A 17,226-nucleotide genomic window follows, 5' to 3' on the forward strand; every position below is an offset into this window, starting at 1 on the left:
TACAAAAGAATTTTTAATGTTTTTCTCATAAAGAAATGCTAAATGTTTGAAGAGATAGACATGTTGACTCTGATTTGAACATTACACAACATATATGTGTATTGAAATACCACATGGAGGCCGGCGCCACAGCTCACTAGGCTAATCCTCCGCCTGCGGCACCAGCACACCCTGGGTTCTAGTCCAGGTCGGGGCGCCGGATTCTGCCCTGGTTGCCCCTCTTCCAGGCCAGCTCTCTGCTGTGGCCCGGGAGTGCAGTGGAGGATGGCCCAGGTGCTTGGGCCCTGCACCCACACGGGAGCCTAGGAGAAGCACCTGGCTCCTGCCATCAGATCAGCGCAGTGCACCGGCTGCAGCGTGCCGGCCGCGGCGGCCATTGGAGGGTGAACCAACGGCAAAGGAAGACCTTTCTCTCTGTCTCTCTCTCTCACTGTCCACTTTGCCTGTCAAAAAAGAAAACAAAAAAAGAAATACCAGATGGAATCCTTTAAATATATAAAATTTTTATGAATCAGGTAAAATATATTTTAAAAAGCATTAATGATACAGCAATATTTTTTCAATGATGCACTTTTGATTTCTTCTTTAAGGGCCAGCAATGATCCTGGAACCTTCTTAGCCTTATCTGAATTATGAACTGAAAATTTTCAGGTGAGTTAACAAAAAGACATTTTCAATGTGAACTGAACCCACACAAGTAGTAGTTGTATGCGTCATTTAACGATAGGTATATGATCTGAGGAACTTATGATAGGTATATATTCTGAGAAACTTCATAATCATGTCAACATGATACAGTGTACTTACATGAGCTGACTACCCTGTGATATAACCCCACAGGACCACCACAATGGATGTGGCTCTTCATTAATTGCAATGCCATTATGTGGCACATTACCATAGTCAGAGCAATCGGTGGCACTCAGTTAAGTTACAGCAGCATGAATTCCCCGACCAATGCACACTTCAGACAATGACAATTAATGCTGCAACAGGTAACGCTGATTCTGAGCTGCCATCCATCGTAAAGCACATATGATTTTAGGGATGTTAAGACTGAGCAATGAAACGTGGCATCACATTAAGGGGACACTAGAAGTGTTAAGTTTCAGAACGACTGAACTGATCGAACACTTCATCTGGCTCTTCCATAATAAAACCTACACATGGATAAGTAATTTTGATCTCAAAATCCACAAACCAGCTAACTTTGACTACGACAGATAATAGTTCACCAAGTGCTACAGGATGACTGGGCGTCCACACTTCTTCTAGGAACTTTTCTGAAAAGTGTCTGGGCAGTTCCCAAAATATAAGAAAGGAAAAGAAAGTTCCCAAATCACACTCACAAGCATTCATGTATTCACGTAGCATTGAGGTTTTCCAATTTAATGTCTTCAAAATAACCCAGCAAGTCCTGAAGAATTTAAGATTTCTCCCTCCCACTGTGAAAGAAGACCTGATGACTACACACATGAGTAGCAAAATGAATGCAGAAAGCCTGAAGAGGACCAGTTCTAAGCCGCTCGGGTGTCAACCTTCTTCCCCTTTCTCTAGCTCTTCCTGTTTAAAAGGGGTTCCCATAGCCAACATCTTTTCCATTCAGATCATCCTTACAGAAAAGTAGACAAAATAGACAAGATCAGGGGAAAACGGGAAACATAAATAACTCTTAAACTCAATACCTAAATGCACCCACAACAAACCAACATTTTCTGATGAAAATTTTACATATTAATACATAGTTTTTAAGTCAAAAACAGAATGCATTTCTCAGCTATGCTGTATATATACAGAACTGTAAATTTGCAGAATGGCTGTTTAGGTTTGGGCTCTCTTTTACCTATTACAATAAACATCTTTTTACCAATGTTTTCATATTTATCCAATTCTCCCTTTTTTTTTTCTTTTTAAAGAATTATTCATTTATCTGAGAGGCACAGTTACAGAGTGAGGGAGAGACAGAGAGTTCTTCCACCTGCGGTTCATTACCCAAATGGCCGCATATGGCTGGAGCTAAGCCAGTCCAAAGCCAGGAGCCAAGAGCTTCTTCAGGGTCTCCCACACGGGTGCAGGCTTCCAAGCACTCAGGCTATCTCCTACTGCCTTCCCAGGGCACTGGCAGGGAGCGGGTTCTGAAGAGGAGCAGCCAGGACCTGAACCAGCACCCATATGGGATGCCGGCACTGCAGGCAGAGGCTTAACCTCACAGCGCTAGCCCCCCAATTGTTTTTTCCAATGCACATTTCTAAGAAGTCCTCTACAAAACATACCCCATGGTTTTTTAAATACAGTGCCAAATTAAATTTTAGTATCTGTATACTCTTTCACCTTCCTAACCAGTGATGAAAGTTTTTTTCTGATGCTGACAGGAATATTGGCAGGGGAAATAAAAATGATTTTGGGGTGATCATTTGGCACAGCAGTGAAGATACTGCTTGGGACCCCAACAACCCATATCAGAATGCCTGAGTTTGATTCTGCTTTTGATTCTAGTTTCCTGCTAATGTGCACCCTGGGAGGCAGCCAGTGATGGCACAAGTACCGGTGTCCCTGTCAGCCATGTGGGAGACCCCGTTTGAGTTTCCAGGTCCTGGCTCTGGCCTGGCCCAACCATGGCTTTTATTTTGGGGAATGAACCAGTGGATGGGAGATCTCTGTCTCTTTGCTCTTGGTCTCTGTTTCTCTGCCCTTCATATAAAAAAGTTTTTAAGGGGTGGGCACTGTGGCACTGTAGGCTAAGCCTCTGCCGGCAGCACCAGCATCCCATTGGTGTGCCAGTTCATGTCCCGGCTGCTCCTCTTCAGATTCAGCTCCACGCTAATGGCCTGGGAAAGCAGTGTAAGATGGCCCAGGTGCTTGAGGTCTTGTACCCATGCAGGAGGCCTGGAAGAAGTTCCTGGCTCCTAACTTTAGATGGGCTCAGATCCAGCCATTGCAGCCATTTGGAGAGTGAGGAGAGAGGTGGAGGACCTTTCTGCCCCTCCCTCTCTGTAACTTTACCTCTCGAATCTTTTAAAAAGTTTTTAAAAGATGAAATATTTATAAAAATATGAATTATGTGCCCAAATTCGTGGATCAAAATAACAGATTCATTCTAATTCATACTGTTGTAACTACCAGAGATGTGAACAATGCTTTTGCCATCTGAAATATTATTTTGTAAATTATTTAACATTTTATATATTTTCATTGTGTTCATATTTGTATTACTATGTAACACCTTAGATAATAATTTTAACTTTATATCATTAATATTATTAAAATATGGGTTAATATAAGAAGATAATAAATTGCAAAAAAAATTATAATGTGAATGTCTAGTAGGTACTCTCAAGAGAACCAACTGAAAACCTATTAGTTACGGTCTAAGTCACTTTACCACATGGCCAAATAGAAAACAAATGCACAAAAATCAATTCTGCAGTAGCAAACATACTCAGAAAATGCAATGGATAAATGATTAAAAACAGTAATATTTTAATACTTGAATTCCACACACACTCACTTTATTACTCTATGAAGAAAACAAGCAAATTTTACTGAAGAAAACACTTAAAAATTCAGAGACAGCACCCATTCTTTCATGAGATAACTCAAAATTGGAAATACCAGAATTATAAACTTATTTGCAAGGTACTGCAGCCATAACACTAATACGAAATACTGCCTAGTAAATTTGAAGAATTAAAAAAATGAGGAGGCTCTGAAACATTTTGGTAAAAGAAGACTAACTGTTAAGCATGGGCTATACGGGAATGAAATTAGTACTACAAAAAAAAAAAACTAAAATTGTATATAAACAATGCAGCCAGTAAACCTGCATGGACACCATGAGCCAGATCCTATTCTGGGTAATCGAGATACGTCAAAGAGCAAAGCAAAGGCCCCCGCCCTTGTGGAGCTTACAGATTAACAGAGACAAATCAACATCCGGGACCCGTGTTGTGGTACTGTGGTTTAAGCTGCCACCTGTGATGCCACATCCCATATGGGTGCTGGTTCGAGATCTGGCTGTTCCACTTCCAATCAAGCTCCAGGCTAATGTGCCTGGGAAAAGCAGCAGATAGCCCAAATATCTGGGCCCCTGCCACTTATGTGGGAGACCCAGATGAAACTAGTGGTTCCTGGCTTCAGCCTGGCCAAGCTCTGGCTGTTGCAGCCACTTGGGGGTTGAATCAGCAGATGAAAGACCTCCTCCCTATCTCTCTCCATTTCCCTCCCCCTCTCATCTTCCTCTTTCTCTCCCTCTGTGTGTGTGTGTGTGTGTGTGTGTGTGTGTTTCTCAGCTATGCTGTATATATACAGAACTGTATATTTGCAGAATGGTGGTTTAGGTTTGAGTTCTCTTTTCCTGTTACGATAAACATCTTTTTTACCAATGTTTTTATATTTATCCAATTCTCCCTCTTTTTCTTTTTAAAGAATTATTCATTTATCCGAGAGGCACAGTTACAGAGTGAGGGAGAGACAGAGTGTGTGTGTGTCTATCCCTCTCTCTGTGTAACTCTGTCAAATAAATACTAAATAAATCTTAAAAAAAAAAAAAAACTGCTGATTGTTAGAACAGACAGGCAAAGGGAGCAAAACAGAATGTACAGAACAGAACTCGGCATAGAGAGGTCTGGCTTTTTAGCAGTCCGTAAGAACCAGCTCATTCCTATTTATCAGTCTTCCTACCGAACCGCCTAAGGATCTAGGCCAATCCTAGTTTTCAGCTGTGCATTATTCACAGATCAAAACAACAAAAATAAAACCAGCATTGTTGATAAGAAAACCCTGTGATCTACTATTGATCATTGTGAAGTTTTTATCTGGAGCTACAGATGAATTATGAATTGGAGACAGCTTTAACTTCATTTTCCCTCCAGTACTGGTTAAATGGGAATTGATAATACACTACTAAAGATTTTTTTCTTTTTTAATAATTAAGAATACATATTCATTCTTAAAATTTGATCTAATATTTTCAGGGCTTTAAATTATTTTATTCATTCTATGTAAATTTGAATAAAATATACATCCACTTCACACGCTCTGTACCTGCCGATTCTGTGTAGAATTCAACATTCGGGGAAAATAACCCACAGACCTGTATTGGGCTGCCAGTTAATAATGGACTACCAGAGCTTTTTGGACTCCTAAACACATCATTAAAAACCCAATGTCCTGGCTGGTGCTGCGGCTCAATAGGCTAATCCTCCGCCTAGCGGCGCCGGCACACCGGGTTCTAGTCCCGGTCCGGGTGCCAGTTCTGTCCCGGTTGCTCCTCTTCCAGTCCAGCTCTCTGCTGTGGCCCGGGAGTGCAGTGGAGGATGGCCCAAGTCCTTGGGCCCTGCACCTGCATGGGAGACCAGGAAAAGCACCTGGCTCCTGGCTTTGGATCAGCGAGGTGCGCAGGCCACAGTGTGCCGGCTGCAGCAGCCATTGCGGGAGTGAACCAACGGCAAAGGAAGACCTTTCTCTCTGTCTCTCTCTCTCACTGTCCACTCTGCCTGTCAAAAAAAAAAAAAAAATGTCCTATCAATTAGAAATAGTGATTTTCATGAGTCGCACTACAGTTTAACCTTATGGATGTTTAGGATTCAAAATAGAAATCCTAAGACATACCTTTACCTGAAATTAAGCCTTTTTTTAAATTCAGGATTAGCAAATGTCTACCTTTCAAAACAATTTCATTCTTCACAGTTATATGTATGATGGCAGGCTGAATGCTAGCTAAATCAATAATAGAAAAATTATAGTGAAGAGGGAAATAAAAATATTTTACTACCACGTGACTCTACTTCAGAACCCCTGTTTTACACAATTAAATTTATGCGAAGTACAGTGAATAGATATTTTTGTTTCCAGATTAGTGAATTAGGATCTGCAAACCTGACTAGATTACATGATGGCCATACTCGCAAACTGGGCTACATTACATGATGGCAATACTCTGCAAAATGCCAATGACACATTTATGCTTCTTGATGCACCTTAATTATAAAGGCCACAATTGATGTACACAGAGAAGTGAGGAAACCATGTAATTTACTTACTGAGCACTAATTTTGTCTTCTTAGATTCTTTTAAATTTCAAACAAATGACAAACTAACATTTATACATGAACTACTGTGTTCCACATACGATATTAGGTGTTTACACACACATATTACAGATTCTTTCTCATAAAAATGTAATTGTGAGATTCATCCAGATTGTATTGTTATATGTATTAAAAATAGTATACTATATTTTTTCCAGTCTACTTTGATGTACATAAAAGCTTTTTTACAAAGTGAGGTTCTATTTTTTTAACTAATTGATGTACCTGAAAGGAGGAGTGACACAGAAAGAGGTAAAGAGAGAGAGAGACCAACCTTCATCTGCTGGTTTACTCTCCAAATGACCACAACTGCCAAGGCTGGACTAGGTCATAGTTTGGATCCTGTAACACCATTTATATCTTCCATATGGGTGGCGGGAACTTGAGTCTTCCTCCACTACCTTTGCAGGTACATTAGCAGCAGCCTGGATCAGAAGCAGAGTGGCTTGGCCTCCAACCAGCTCTGCAATATGACATATGGGCATACCAGGCAGTAGCTCATGGCAATGCACCTCAATGCAAGCCCCTCAATGTGGGGCTGTCATATAACAATGTCACTATGAATATTGAGCATACCTCTCTTGGTGTATATCCATGTATTAAGCAGTGAAAGTATTGAAATGTATTAAAATCATAATTGTGTGGTTCATCCAGGCTGTTACATGTATTAAAAATACTATAACATATTTACCCAACTTACTTTGATAGATGTCAAAGTTGTTTCCAATGTGGGGCTCTATTTTTTTTTTTTTCTTAAACTGCTGCAGTTAGGCTCAGTTCTTTTGTTCAGATGGTTTTCCTCTCTTCTGTTTCTGTGAACTTTGACCTGACCCTAGGTTACCACGACTGGGTAGAGAAGAACACATAGCCAGAGATGAATTCATCTTCATTCCCGAGGAAGCATTCACAACAGTGTACGTAACTAGCGCTGTCTTTACCTAAGTAGTAGGAAATGCTGGAGTGCTACAAGTGCGTCTCATTCTACTGGTAAATTCTGCATGTTCGGTTCAAGTCCCCAGTTTAATTTCTCCGTGATGCTCTGAGTTCTGCCTTAGCATCATGAAGCCAAGGATAACTTCCCTCATGGTAAGCAGATGAAGACTTCCCCCAGCCCTCCATAGTATACAGGAGCAGGAGATGTATCTTAGAATCTCCGTGAAACTCCTGCTACTCAGAATCTTTGGGTCATTCCTGAACAACAGCATGGGTGGCAAGAGCCACCGGCTTAGACTTGAGTTACTGGAACTGAGCACTTCAGTGTGTTTAAGGGAAGATTTTATAGGTCTACACAGGGGAATCGGTAACCACCCAAAAAACAGAGTTGGAGTTAAATCTGCCCAAACAGCATGGTGAACGTTAAGAAGAAAGGATGCACAAATGTTGGGGATAAAACTATGGTATTCACCACAATGACCCTCTGTTCCTTCTGGGTTGAATACTGGCGGAACAAGGACCTCAGCCTCAGCCATTTTAGGTTTCTTGTTTCCCCTGCCTTCTTTCAAGAGACCAGATCTGTCTCACATGCTGTATTGTTCCCCACTCTGTGTCCTGCATTCCTCCCCAGGTTTGGAAGCCAATGGGCCAAACTTGAAGACCCAGCATGGAGGGGCCAGCACCATCACCTACAGTGCTGACATCCCATATATAGGTGCTGGTTTGAATCCCAGCTGCTCCACTTCCCATCCAGCTCTCTGCTATGGCCTGGGAAAGCAGAAGAAGACGGCCCACGTCCTTGGGCCCCTGCACCCACATGGAGATCTGGAGGAAGCTCCTGGCTCCTGGCTTTGGATCAAGTCAACTCTGGCTGGTGCAGCCATCTGGGGAGTGAACCAGCAGATGGAAGACCTCTCTCTTTCTCTGCTTCTGCCTCTCTATAACTCTGACTTTCAAATAAATAAATAATTTTTTTAAAAAAGAACCAGTATGGAGAAGCTTATTTCTGCCTACTGTCCCTCACCCCCTCCCCTAGCCCACCTAAGATATAAAAAGGCCCTGTGTTGGGGCCTCCTGCTGCAGGTTCCATCAATGTGCACACTGGCAGTTGGTCACCCAAGTCTGCGGATTTATTTTCTCTGAATAATTCGGTCTGGCTGTAAATCAATATCTTGTCTCCTCTCTGTTCTGTACTCTTTTCCTGACATTTTGGTGCCCTGTGTGAGGAGGCATCAATCTGCACCTCTTTTCCTAACAAATAGTGAGTATTAAATGCATGGATGTGTGAATAGGGTACATATATGCATTCCCTGGGGGAAATAGCCGGTTTCTTCAAATTACAGGAGCTTGTGACTTTACCATAGATAACTATTATGGCTTTATGACTTGATTAGTTATCTCAATATGTGCAAAAGGAAAAGCACTAACATCACATAATTTGGCTAAAACTCAAATATTTTTAAGATACTTAGTTTATCTTCACCATGTGTGATCTATTTTTATATAAAGGAATAATACACTGATCCTTACACCAATTCATAGGGAAGTTATTTAACCCTGCCATGACCCTTTTAAGGTACGTGTTGACTACCCCTTATCTGAAACGTTTGGGACCAGAAGTGTTTCAGGTTTTGGAGTTTTTTTTGTATTTTGGAATATTTGCATAGACTTTAGCATTTGAGCATTCCTATCCAAAGTGTTACATTTGAAATGCTCCACTGTATAAAACTTTTTGAATGTCAAGTCAGTGCTCAAGAAGTCAGATTGCAGAGCATTTTCAGATTTTTGAGCTGATCAACCTGCACCTTTTAGTACCTCCATTCATCTTACTGATATAAAGGTATGTCTCACATGATCCCAGCAGCATGAAAGGGAACCATTCTACCTTACTTGTTCCTTCCCTAAAACATCCCACAAAAGAGGAGAAATGCTCACATGGGATGAACCGATCTGCTCTGCCTGCCTGCCTTCCAGGGAACTGACAAGCCTCAAGATTTTTCTAAGCAACCCAAGGGTGTTTCTAAGCAGTATGCACACTGAACTTCTCTCTGTTCCTAGAGGAGAACCCAGCAGCTAAGTCCTCACAAGGTTCAGCCACACAGAGACAAAGCAGCAGCCACCTCACAAGAACATTGCTCTCTGCTAATCACAAATTGCCCAAGTCTGCCACTATTTCACATGAACAACGTCCCCGCAACCCTGGGGAATTCTGACCCAGGATTAATGAGGGATTTAAGCAAATTGTGGGGCTATTTATCATCTTTGATTGAAACCTCATGAAATTAATGCAATCGGAAGCTAATCCAGAGGTGTTGGAAGTCTTCAGTCTTCACAGTCAAGATGAGAAATGGACCAAGTAATCATAATGCTTCATTATCCTGAATGCAGAGATAATTCATTAATTCACATTTAAAGCCTTCTCTTCCAAAATGATTTAGAGAATACATTTAAGCCTATGAAATGGTCCGGTCCTCATCAATCTCTCCTTAACAAATGTTTCAAGAAAGAATTGTAATAAATGCTCCAGGGACATATATAAGGACAATCATTCTTTTTATTTTTTATCCCTCCTTTACATTTAAAAATATTTATTTTCTATCCTCCAAATACACCTTGTGAGAAGATACCTAGTTGTGATCCGTCTCCTGTGGAAGCGTCCTTGTAGAAAGCCCACATCTTTGCATCATAACCCAAATGGGACCCTAGAGGATCAGGAAAATCATGCTCTGGCCACTCCAACATATCCTCTGAACTACTCCAAATCTTAATTTTTCCTGCTAAGTCCCACAGAGAGAATGTGTTCCATGTTTTTATAAACCCCAATTCCTTGGTTATCCACTCTTGTTTTCCCCAAGGCCACTATCTTCTTGTCAGTCACAGTATTCATCCCAAAAGTTGGTCTATTCCTTAGAACCCAAGTCCAAGGATATTAACAGGCGAATCCATCTTTGTTTAATGAATATAGTTATAATATGTGCTGTGAATCATCTGTATGCCTGCTAGCAAATAGACCTAGCTCCTGCTTTTGTGAAGCTGATCTCAAGTGGCTACTTGAAAATAAAAAGGACTTATAGCTAAATAATTTGGGGAACCAATGAATTTCTTTTTAAAAAATGTTAAGTATCGAGCTTTTCTCAAAGTCTTAATTGTACTAATGTCCATTGCTGATTTTAAGGCTGAATAGCCATGGAATAATTTCTTTATTCAGAGAAGTTACTTTATGGAAGTTCTTAATAAACAATGCTGTTGGCCGGCGCCGCGGCTCACTAGGCTAATCCTCCACCTGCGGCGCCGGTACTCCAGATTCTAGTTCCGGTTGGGGCGCTAGTTCTGTCCTGGTTGCTCCTCTTCCAGTCCAGCTCTCTGCTGTGGCCAGGGAGTGCAATGGGGAATGGCCCAAGTGCTTGGGCCCTGCACCCTCATGGGAGACCTGGAGTAAGCACCTGGCTCCTGGCTTTGGATAGGCGCAGCGCACCGGACATAGCAACCAGGGAGGGTGAACCAAAGGAAGGAAGACTTTCTCTCTGTCTCTCTCTCTCTCTCACTGTCTAACTCTGCCTGTCCAAAAATAAAAAATGCTGTTTTTCTGGCTTGCAAGACACTATTCTTTTGACTTAATGCTTACTTCTCTTAACATTTATTCTGTTTCCATGAATGTACCTTCCTGTACTTGGATTTTTTAAAAAAATGATAACCAGTTTCTGGATCTACTCATGTAGAAGTATGGAATCCCCTGGCACATTTCTAGATCTACCATTGGAGATAAGTCAGAGTGAGCATGTGCCGACCTGTATATCTCGTCCCTCTCTTATTCCCACTCATATTTAACAGAGATCACTTTTCTGTTAATTTTAAATGCCTAAGAATAATTGTGTATTAATTACAGAGTTCAACCAATGGTATTAAGTAGAACAAAACAACAACAACAATAAAAGTACTAAAAGGAATAAAATAGTAAGGTGTTCCTCAACAGTCAAGACAAGGGCTGATCAAGTCATTGTTTCTCATAGTGTCTGGAAATGCATGAAATTTTTATAACATAAGTAACAACCTTTAAACAATTATAAGCAGTTTCATGATTTTCCTCTTATATTTCACTCTATAATCCTTTAAAATTCATTTTTAACTCTTTTTGCAATAATCTTAGATTCATAAAATATCACAAATATAGGAGAAAACCCCTATATATCTTTAGTGCATTTTCTCTAACATTAGCATGTGTACACCCATGGTATAATCATCAAAGCAGAAAAATCAGTATTACTCCAATAACATTAACTAATGTAAAAAAATGTATTTGGACTCCCCAGCATTTCCACTAATGAACCTTGTCTGTTCTAGGATCCAGTCCTGGGTCCCATACTACCTTTAGGTACTGCTTCTTTTCTCTTCTGATCTGTGATGACCCCTTAGTCTCTCATGACCCAGACACTCTCAAAGAATCTTCATCAGCTTTTTATTTATTTATTTATTTATTTGACAAGGAGAGTGGACAGTGAGAGAGAGAGACAGAGAGAAAGGTCTTCCTTTGCCGTTGGTTCACCCTCCAATGGCTGCCACAGCCGGCACGCTGCGGCCGGTGCACCGCGCTGATCCGATGGCAGGAGCCAGGTACTTATCCTGGTCTCCCATGGGGTGCAGGGCCCAAGCACTTGGGCCATCCTCCACTGCACTCCCTGGCCACAGCAGAGAGCTAGCCTGGAAGAGAGGCAACCGGGACAGAATCCGGCGCCCCGACCGGGACTAGAACCCGGTGTGCCGGCCCCGCAAGGTGGAGGATTAGCCTAGTGAGCCGCGGCACCAGCCATCAGCTTTTTTTTTAGCGTCCTTGAATTTGTTGCATATTTTGCCCTGCTTCAGATTGAGGTTATGCATTCTGGGCCATGAATACAACAACAACAAAGAAGGAATGTACCTTCCTCAACGCATTGAGACAAGAGTTGTATTATCTTATTATTGATATTATCTTTGGAAAGCTGGTATCTGCCAGGTTTCCCCACTATAAAATTACTGTATATTTTCCCTGAATACTTACTAAGTATCCTGGGGAGATCTTTTAGAATACACGTCTTTTTTATTATAAGTTTTTACTTTATTTGGAAGGCAAAGAAACAGAAAACAGACAGACACAGAGAGCTTTTCATATGCTAGATTACTATCCAGATGCCCACAATAATTGAGGCTGTGCCAGGCCAAAGGCAAAAGTCTGTAACTCCACCCAAATTTCCCATTTGGGTGGCAGAGCCCCAGGAATTTGAGCCAAGATCTGATGCCTCCCAGAGTGTGCAGTAGCAGAAACCTGGATAGGAAAAAGAGGTTCAAGGACTTAAACAAGGCACTGTGGTATGGGATGCAGGTGTCCCACCTAGTCACTTAACTACTGAGCCAAACAGCCAGCCCCTGTGCAAGTCTCTCATGTTTCCTTTAACTTATGCTTATTAACGTTAACATTTACCTGCAGGTTTTGCTTGCCAACATTATGCATCTAACCGTGGATTTCAACTTGGCCCCTCTGCACTTTCTTCTTGCCCTCATCCTTTTTCTTAATGTGTGATATAACCAGATGCTCTAGATTCATTGTGAATTTTTCCTGCTCCATCCATGGACTGCTTTCTGAAGTACCCTGACACCTTCTATGGGGAAATGGCATTGAAAATACAATAGCGTCGTGGCTCACTTGGTTAATCCTCCGCCTGCGGTGCCGACATCCCATATGGGTGCTGAATTCTAGTCCCGATTGTTCCTCTTCCAGTCCAGCTCTCTGCTGTGGCACAGGAAGGCATTGGAGAATGGACCAAGTGCTTGGGCCCCTGCATCCGCATGGGAGACCAGGAGGAGGCATCTGGCTCCTGGCTTTGGATAGGCGCAGCTCTGACTGTAGAGGCCATTTGAAGGGGTGAACCAATGGAAGGAAGACCTTTCTCTCTGTCTCTCTCTCTCTCACTGTCTATCTGTCAAACAACAACAACAACAACAACAAAAAATAGAAAATACAATATCTGATCTTTATCACTATAATTTTCTCTTCCTAGAGTGTCATATAAATGAAATAATATAGTTTGTAGCCATTTGATTCTGGCTTCTTTCATTTAGCAAAATTTTTCTGAGATTCACCTGTATCGCTGAATATGTTAGTAATTCTCTCTTCTGTTGTTATTAGTAATCATTGCAGGGATGTAACAGAATTTGTTCCTCCCTTCACCTACAAATGGATACTTTTTTTTTTTTTTGACAGGCAGAGTGGACAGTGAGAGAGAGAGACAGAGAGAAAGGTCTTCCTTTTGCTGTTGGATCACCCTCCAGTGGCTGCCGCGGCCAGCGCGCTGCAGCCGGCGTGCTGCAGCCGGCACACCGCGCCAATCCGATGGCAGGAGCCAGGTACTTATCCTGGTCTCCCATGGGGTGCAGGGCCCAAGTACTTGGGCCATCCTCCACTGCACTCCCTGGCCACAGCAGTGAGCTGGCCTGGAAGAGGGGCAACCGGGACAGAATCCGGCGCCCCAACCGGGACTGGAACCCGGTGTGCCGGCGCCGCAAGGCAGAGGATTAGCTTAGTGAGCCGCAGCACCGGCCGGATACTTTGTTTTGAGAGTTAAATGACTATTAATTAAACTGCTATAAGTATTTCTATTTTTTTTTAAGATTTAGTCATTTATTTTAAAGGTCTTCCATCTGCTGGTTCAGGCCAGAAAGACTGGAGCTGAGTTGATCCGAAGCCAGGAGACAGGAGCTTCTTCAGGGTCTCCCACCCAGGAGCAGGGGGCCAAGCACTTGTGTCATCTTCTAGCGCTTCCCCAGGACATTATCACAGAGCTGAATCAAAAGTGGAGCAGCTGGGACAGGAACCAGTGCCTATATATGATGCCAGCACCAAAGACAGGGGGTTAATGTACTATACCACAGTGCCAGTCCCTGCTATAAATATTTCTCTACAGGTTTTTGTTTGGGGGTGTATCTGTACTTCTTGGCTAAATAGCTAAGAGGGGACTACTAGCATTTATAGCAAATGAATATTTACCTTAACAATCTAATGCCAAGCTTTTTCACTGTAGCTGTGCCATTCTGCATTCCCGCCAGACATTTCCACCATTTTTTCCACATCTTTGCCATCACTTGATTTGGGGAAGGAAGAGAGGGACTTGAGTGCAAAAGGGTATTTTGTGGTGATGGAAATATTCTTTATCTTGATGATAGTGCTGATGACAGAACTGTAAATAGTCACGTTTTATAGAACTGTATCCCTAAAAAGGGTGTATTTAATTGTATTAAATTGGGCAGGTCCTTTCCCACAAATCAAGTATTTAGAATTGTTAACATGTAACTTTAGAAGAGATTCACTAATTTTTCATTTTGTACAGCTCTTTTTTTGCCTTCAGTCATATAATATTAAATCAAGATAATGTTTTGTAAAGTAACTAGTTAGTTGGTTCTTTCCCCACATATTCAATGTAGTTATGTTAGTCATCTACAATTGAGTTATGCTCATTTGTTAAAATTTGTATTCTATTTGCATTCCCCAAATAGCTATGTGTGCATTTTTAAATTACATAGATTAAAGCTCTTATCTTTTATAATTTGTGGATCTCAGCAAGTGGATAGTCATGTACTTACTAACAAAATCCTAATATGGCATTACCCAAGAAACTCCCAGGGGTACCCTTTTATAGCTAGTTTCTCCCACATAATCCTGGAAACTATGGATTTAATTTCTGTCCCTGTAATTATGCCTTTTACAGAGAGTCTTATAAATGGCATCATGCAATATGAGTCGCTTGAGTTCTGGCTTCCTTCATTTGGCAAAATGCTTCTAAGACTTATTCACATTGTTGCATTAATCAAAATTCCTTTCTTTTTGTTGGTGACTAGTACTCAGCTGTATGGATATATCACCCTTATTTTTTCGTTAGTTGCCAGTTGGAAGCCACCTAAGTAATTTCCAGCTTTGAGTACTTATAAATAAACCTGCTACAATCACTCATGTCAAGTTTTCATGAGCATACCTTTTCATTTCTCCGAGTAAGTAAATACTCAAGAGTAAGATGCCTGGACTATCCAGTAAATATATATTTAACCTTATAAGAAACTTTGATACACATCCCCATGGGAGGTGAAGCACTTTGCATTCCCATAATCAATTAAATCCAGTTTGCTCTGTAATCTTGCTAGCGTTTTGTATTGTCAGCTTCTTCTTGTTTGTTGATTGTTATGTCTTGTTTAGCCATTCAAATAATTTCATATTGGTATTTTATCATGAATTTTGCATTTCCCTAGTGATGAATCATGTAGAATATCTTTTCGTGTGTTTGTTGTTCACCTATTTGTTGGTTAGTATCTACTTACATCTTTTTTCTGTTTGTTGACTGGGTTGTAGGTTTTCTTATTGTTGAAATTTGAGAACTCTTGAAATATTCTAAATACAAGTCCTTTTCCAGAAAAGCAATTTCCAGATACTTTCTATTAGCCCATGACTTGTCTTTTTAGTCTCTTAACAGTATCTTTCAAAGAGCAGGTGTTTAAAAATTATAATAAAGTCCAATTTACTTATTCTTTTATGTGTTTTGCTTTTGATGTAGTTAAGTCTAATTTCACAAGTATTTTCCCTTTTATTCTATGAAATTGTATAGACTAGATTTTTTCACCTGAGTCTTTGATCATTTTGAAATAATTTTTCTGTAAGCATTTATTATTGTATATGATGTCCAATTTTCCCAATACCATTTGTTGGAAAGACTACCTTTCTTCTAAAATTACTTTGCACCTTTGTAACAAGCTAGTTGAAGATATTTCTGAACCCTTTATCTATCCTTTTGGCAATATCACACTGTCTTGATGGCTGCAGTTTAAAGTACATCTTGAAATAAGATGAGTGCTCCCATTATATGATTCTTTTTCAAATGTTTTAGAGCTATTCTAATCCCTGTGCCTTCCCACATACATTTTTTAATGAGCTTGGTATTATCTGTAAAATAAGTCTTTTGAGAATTTGATTGGTGTCTCATTGAATATATTTTGGGGATATAATTTTGGGGAGACTCAAACCTTACCATTTATAAATTACAGCGAAAACAGTTATGAGGGTACTTCAAAAAGTTCATGGAAAAATGGAATCAAATTTGAGTTTATTTTGTGCAAAAAAAAGTTTGTGCTACAAAACAATTTTATGATACATAGAAAAGTACATCTTATAAAATTCATGTATGGATTGTAATTTTTTGAACCAAAGTAAACTCATCTTTAATTCCACTTTCCATGAGTATTTTGAAGTACCTTCTTATATTCTATTCTTCTATTTTAATTTCTTTCACCACTGTTTCCTAAATTTCAGCACACAGATTCTGCAAGTATTTTTTCATCTTATACCAAAGTGTATTATTTTGATACTATCTTGAATAATATTTTTAAATTTTAAATTCCAATACAGATTGTTAGAACATAGAAAACAATTGATTTTTGATATGGACTTTGTAAGTTATGACCATACTAAGCTTACTAATTATTTCTAGAACATTTTGGGGAGATGTTTTGGAGTTTTTCTATAAAGACAACAATTTTGTCTGTAAATAGATATAGTTTATTTTTCTTTTCACATCTGTGAGCATTTTATTCTTTAACTTTTTGTTTCTTTTCACTGACTGATTTACAGCACTATATTTAACAGGAACGATCATATGGATCAAGCATTAAGTTTTCATTAAGTATTATGTTAGCCATAACTTATTTATAGAAATTGTTGATTGAGTTAGGAAGATTTCTTCCACTTCTATAATGTTGGAAAAATTAGTCACGGATGAGCATTATATTCTTCTTCAATCCTTTCTTATATATTGCAAAGATAATATGGTTTTTTTCTTTAACCTATTAACATGAATTATGTTTATTGATTCCCAAATGTTGAATAAGCTTTGCATACTTGGAATAAAATTGATTTCATTGTGAGACTTTTTATATAATAATGGAGTTTATTAATATTTTATTGAGAATATTTGTGTCTTTGTTTATAAGGGATATTGCTTTTTACTTTTTTTTAAATCTTTTGCCAACTTTCATACTGGGGCAATGCTTGTTTCAAAAATTGAGTTGGGGCCGGCGCCGCGGCTCACTAGGCTAATCCTCCGCCTTGTGGCGCCGGCACACCGGGTTCTAGTCCCGGTCGGGGCGCCGGATTCTGTCCCGGTTGCCCCTCTTCCAGGCCAGCCCTCTGCTG

General features: G+C 40.2%; 1 protein-coding gene across 1 annotated transcript in view; it reads right to left on the bottom strand.

Moving 5' to 3' along the window:
- The window catches only part of DPP6 (dipeptidyl peptidase like 6), a 1,252,024-nt gene that overhangs the window by 1,204,628 nt on the left and 30,170 nt on the right, over positions 1-17,226 (bottom strand). The window lies entirely within an intron of this gene.

Source organism: Oryctolagus cuniculus, chromosome 7, assembly GCF_964237555.1.
Source record: "Oryctolagus cuniculus chromosome 7, mOryCun1.1, whole genome shotgun sequence".
Lineage (NCBI taxonomy): Eukaryota > Metazoa > Chordata > Mammalia > Lagomorpha > Leporidae > Oryctolagus > Oryctolagus cuniculus.